Genomic DNA, 6,342 nt, shown 5'->3' on the forward strand with positions numbered 1-6,342 from the left:
TCCCCCATTTTCTCAACATTGACCCAAAGGTCCAAATATCATCAATAACATCAATAACCTCATTTTAAGACCCAAAATACACAAGTATGGGTTAAAAGAACAAAATCCCTCTTTATACATTTTGAAACCCTAACACCTAAAATTTCTCAACTTCAACATTTAATCAAAATGACTACGAGTTTATGTCAAAGACCATAAATATGAGTAGGAATCCCTACCTCAAATTTCGGAGCTCAAAGGAGAAGATGAAGAAATTCGAAGGTGCTCCAAACCCAAAGATTTTCAGATCAAAATGTAGCCCACACCAAGCTCCACACTTTTTACAAAGGGACTAGGGTAGAAGATCACTAACACTAGATGATTTCTTAGAGAAAAGATGAAGTCTAGAGTGAGAAGCTCTCAAGTTTGGGTTTTGAAAAGCTAGAGAGAGAGAGAGTGGGTCGAAAAAGTGGTTCAAAAAGCTAAAACTCGGACTGATATAATACACAGTCCGCTCGAGCGTGGAACGCCTCGCTCGAGCGTCAGACACAGACTCACGCTCGAGCGTGAAAAGCGCCGCTCGAGCGTCGAATGCATACTTCCAGAAGTTCTGCAGACGAAGGTCCCCGCTCGAGCGTGGAAGTGGACGCTCAAGCGTCCGACGACCTGTAGGGAAAAAAAATGCTGAGGGTTGAATAATCCCGCTCGAGCGGAGGAACAAAACAAAAAGGCCCGCTCGAGCATCAAAAGCTCCGCTCGAATGTAAAAGCCAAAATTTGGGCATCAACTCTTAGTTTCCAAACACAACCAACCTGTTTCAAACCTGCCCAACACAACCCAAGACTCAAATACAAGAGTAAAGTATGGGAATGAGAATAAGACAACAATCAACATTTACGGACCCGAGCCCGGAATACAGTTTAAACAAATAAGGAAAAACCGGGATCGCTATATTATATTTGTTTTAGATATTTTTTTAATATACAAATTATTATTTTTAGATTTTTTATAAAAAATAATTTAATAATCTCATCACTAATTATAGTATATGAGAGAAGTTAAAAGAGGTGCTGCAATAATTATGAGAGAAGTCAAAAAAACTTGTGGATTGGGAGAAGTCAACAAATGCTGAGATTATTATTATTTTTAAATCAAAAAAATTAGAAAATTAAGATTGAGATATTGAAGTTTTCACAAAGCTTGTTGGTTAAAAATCTCTTTTTCCTTATATAATATATATATAGATATAGATATTTTTCCTTATTTGTTTTAGATATTTTTTTAATATACAAATTATTTTTTTTAGATTTTTTATAAAAATAATTTAACAATCCTATCACTAACTATAGTGTATGAAAGAAGCTGAGAATGATGCAACAGTAGTTATGTAAGAAGTCAAAAAAAACTTATGGGTTAGGAGAAGTCAATAAATGTTGAGTTTTATTTTATTTTTTTTAAATCAAAAAATTAAAAAATTAAGATTGTGATATTGAAACTTTTACAAAGGCTGTGAGTTAGAAATTCCATTTTTCTTATATAATATATAGATAAATAGATAGATAGATTTAATAAGAATTTATATTTGTTTTAAATATTTTTTTAATATACAAAATTATTATTTTTAGATTTTTTATAAAAATAATTTAATAATCTCATTACTAACCATAATGTATGGGAGAAATTAAAAATGGTGTAACAATATGTATGAGAGAAGTCAAAATGGCTTGTGGATTGGGAGAATATAATAAATGCTGCGATTTTTTTTTTAATCAAAAAATTAGAAAATTAAGATTGAGATATTAAAACTTTCACAAGGCTTGTGGGTTAAAAACTCCATTTTTCTTATATAATATACTAGTATAATACACGTGCTATGCACGGGTTAAAATAAACAATTAAAAATTATTTTTTAAATTAAATTATAACAAAAACTTTATTTATAATATAAAATAAAATTTATTTAACATTAATTAGTTCCCATCTAATAATTATATTTACAATAAAATATAAATATATTTCGTCTTGATGAATTTCGTAATTTTAATTTTTCAATTTAGCAATTATCTTATATCTATTATGTAAAATCAATTACTTTATCAATAAATCAAAATTGAAGAATAGATAATAAATAGAAAAAAAAAATAGAGTATCAGTGACTCCAATCTTCAACCCACTCCTTAAATAAGATTTCGATGATTTCGATCCTACTAGGCTGCTAGGTATAACCTCTAAAAGAGTCTCATTAAATATTAGTATTTATTAATATTTTAGAGGTTAGACCAATTGAACATTTTGCAAACCCTATAGCTATTTTCTTAATTTGAACTCCATATAAATCATTTTTAATTTTTGATTTTTTATATTTTCTAATTGTTTTATATATATAAAAATTTAGAACTAATATACTAAACAAATAAATTAAACTGAATATGTATATAAAACAATTTATTTCTAGCCCATAGGCCTAAGTTTTTTTATTGTATATTTGATTGAAAATGTGTAAGACCATTTTAATAGCTAGTACCTAAATCTCAATATTTATTCGGTAGGTAGAATGACTACTTGACTTATAATTTAGCATGGTTCAAATAAAAAGTAACGCATGTGCTATATGTGAATTAATAATTTTTTTTTCTCATTTGTTAATAAATTTATGTATAATCCACATTTCAAATAAGAATTTTATAAATTTTTAAGTGTTAATCACAAACTTTAAAAAACAAAAATAGACATGATACATTATGAATATGTATGAAATAAATTTATTAATAAACCATTTTTATTAAAAAATTCTATACTTAATTATATAGTTCTTCTACCATTTGAAAATTTAATATTTTCAAATACTTCAAGCTTTTTTCACATTTAAAATTTATGAATAAATTTATGTAATTTAAAAATTTTATACTTTATTAAAAAATTTAGCATTACAAAATCAATAATTAAGTTTTGTCAAATATGCTTTAAATCTAATCATCAACCTATTTTTTAACAAAATTTTCTCATTCAAAATTTTGGCAAATATTTATTTAAGAAAACTATCCACATGTTAGTATACTATATTCATGGTTATTATTAAGCTTATGTAACTTAGGCCCTAATCTAAATACACCTTGTATTTTTTACGTTTTGGTTTAATGTTTGGCATTACCCATAAAATGGTTATAAATTATAAGTAAAATTTTAAATTATTAACTTAAAATAAGTTGTAAATTTATTTGGTGCAATTAACTTTTGATAATCAATATAACATTTTTATTATGTAAATATACATAATGCCTCAAAAGTTATTACTAAGACGAAAGATATAAGACTCTTATATTCATATGTATTTAAGTATTTCAAATAAGTTTTTAAAAAAAAAGAAAAAAAAAGAAAGAAGTTACAAATTGTAGTTTAAAAAACCCTTATTTTTTAGCCAAATAAGCTATAAAAATATCAAATAAATTATAATTTAAAATTACAACCAAATAAACTTAGGGGTTGTTTGCGGTGTCCTAAATAAGTGCACTTTTTGTCTTTTTGGTCTAAAAAGTTGAGGAAAAAAAGATGAATGTTTGGGTTAACTTTTTGACTTTTTACGAAAAAATGTGTATTAAAAAATTGTATAAATAAGTGTGTAGGAGAAGTTAGTAAAGTAGGCCGTACAAGTTGGGCAGTGTAGTGGGCTGGTTAGGAGATGGGAAATGATTGTCTCCTTTTTGGGCTTGAATTGGACGATGTTGTTTGGCCCGTAGAGGCCCACCACGGGTCCCGTTTTGCTAATTGGAACCGTTCAATGTGTAGAACTCGTCGAGTAGTATATGCTTGTAAAAAATCACGTTGATTGGATATCGATAGCTATCTGAATGTGTTAGTTTTTTTTTTGTCAATTGTTAACTATAACACCATCTATTTTTTATACAAAACTGATTTGATCATATAGTTAGCGATATCCGATCAACATGATTTTTTACAAACATATAGTATTGGACGAGTTCTACGTATTAAATGGTTCAGATTATCAAAACGGGACTCGTGGTGGGCCCCCACAAACCCAACATTACCATCCAACTTAGTGAATTTATATATGTATTTTTTCTTTTTTTTTTTTGTTCCTTTCACTATCGTTCCTTTCACGTCAGTACCTAGGGTGGTGTGAAATTGGTTTGTATTTTAATATTATGTGGTTGTTTGAGAAGTTGTTATTTTAGTAGGTTTTTTTAGTTTTTGATTGTTTTAGGAGGTTAAAATTTTTGTATTTGGGAAGATAGTTAGGTTTTTTTGTAGTTGGATGTAATGTTTGTAAGAGAAAAAGTGAAATGATTATGGATTTGATGTGACATTTTGTCTAGATTTTTTTTTTTTTTTAACCAATTTTGTCTTTTAGTGTTTTTTTAGCAAAAAAAAAAAAAAAAAAAAAACACTTCCCAAACACCACCATAGTATATTAATTTTTTTATATTTTTAATTTGTTAATAGTGATGACTTTTTTGCTTTTTTTGTAACTTTTCGACTTTTTAGATTTTTTTAAACACCCCAAACCAGGCCTTAGTCACACAATAAAATATAATATAAAAATATAATAAGTATAACATTATTTAAGAAAAAGTGCACCAACTATAAAATTTGAAAAATTAAAAGCAAACCTTATTAAAATTTTGAAATATGAAATCATGGAAATTACAAAATATAAATGCATAAGTAATATTATAGCCATATGCATCATCCAAAAAAAGAAGAAACTTACAATGAAAATTTGTTAATAAATATGCACATTTTCTTAATTGCCTCTATCATCCATATTTATGTACTTGATAAATATAGATTTTAAACCATTGAATCTCGACCGAAAAGATTGGAGATTTATTTTATAAAATACACTTAGATTAAATAAGCATGCAATAAATTTTTAAAAATTAACATAATTGTTAGATGCATAATAGAAATAAGAATGTGGGAGGCTAAAGATTAGAAATTGATCTTTATAAAAAAGCATAAACTTATAATGAAAAAAATTATTAATTGAATTCTTCACAATTGCTCTATCACTAACAATTACAACACTTGATGAATACCAACTCTAATTTGACTCGAATCCAATAAGGGCAAGAGAGAATATTTTTGGAAGATGTGAATTGCTTTTCATAATTTGTGATATACAATTTTAAGTTTTTAAAATTGATTTAGCCTTCTTTCTTTTTAAAAGTCATAAATTATGAGAAAATTAGATTTTTTTTTAATAGTTATATGACACACTTTGAATTTTGAAATGGGTTAGTATACCTTCATTTTAAATTTCATAAATCATTAAATAGTTATATTTTTATTGTTGAGAAAGTGTTACCCAATAATTTTTTAATAATAAATAAAAATTAATCAAGAAACTTAGTATCTGAGTTTGGAAATAAATTAAAAAAATGTAATTTTAAAGGCTTACTATATTGAATTTTGAAAGGAGCATTATTATAAATTTTGAAAAAGATTTCTATATTAGTTAATAGCATAGAGTGACCATTTGAAAGGTTTTTATAAATTTTAAATTCTGTTGAATTATTTATCATATTTAGTGACACATAATTTTAAATCTTCAAAGAGAAAAAATATATATATATTTAAAAATCATAAATTATGAAATAATTTGAGTTTTTTTTCTATGATTATAATTAGATTTTAGTAAATTGCTTCCATATTAGTGGCACACAAATTATGGAATAATTAGAGTTTAATTATTATAGTTAAATTAGAGTTAACCAATAAACTTTTTTAAAAATAAAAAATAATTAAATGTTAGTGAATTGTTTAGTAGCACACAAATTTAAATTTTGAAATAGTTGAGTATATTTTTCTTTTAAAAATCTTAATTTATGGAATAATTAGAATTTTATTATTAGGAATAAATAAGAGTTTACCCAATAAAATATTTTTTATTATTTAAAAATCATAAAATTTAATTTGAGAATTTAAAACTCCCACAAATCTTGTCATTAGAAAGACCTTTTTCTTTATATGATGTGATTTTAGGATCACGTAGAGTATATAATAAAAGGAAAATGAGCTGTAGCTTGAAATTGGCTCGAATGTCGTTTTGGGTGTTTTGGGTGGTTTGAAACAGAGGAGAAAGAGGGAGAGAAGAGAGGAGAAGAGAAAGAGGAGGGGAAGAGGGAATGGAGAGAAGAGAAAGCCCCTCCGCTTCTGCCGTTGGCCGAGCCCCTCCACTTCATCACAGCACCAGCAATCGTCGCAGCACCACCGTCGTTGCCTCCGGTCCCGCCGAGCCCCTCCCCTTCATCACAGCACCAATGCCGTCGGCTGAGCCCCTCCCCTTCCTCCTTCCTCCTTCCTCCTCCTCCTCTTTCCTTCTCTTCTCCTTCTCTGCTTCTG

Source organism: Camellia sinensis, chromosome 1, assembly GCF_055761805.1.
Source record: "Camellia sinensis isolate YWXY chromosome 1, ASM5576180v1, whole genome shotgun sequence".
Classification (NCBI taxonomy): domain Eukaryota; kingdom Viridiplantae; phylum Streptophyta; class Magnoliopsida; order Ericales; family Theaceae; genus Camellia; species Camellia sinensis.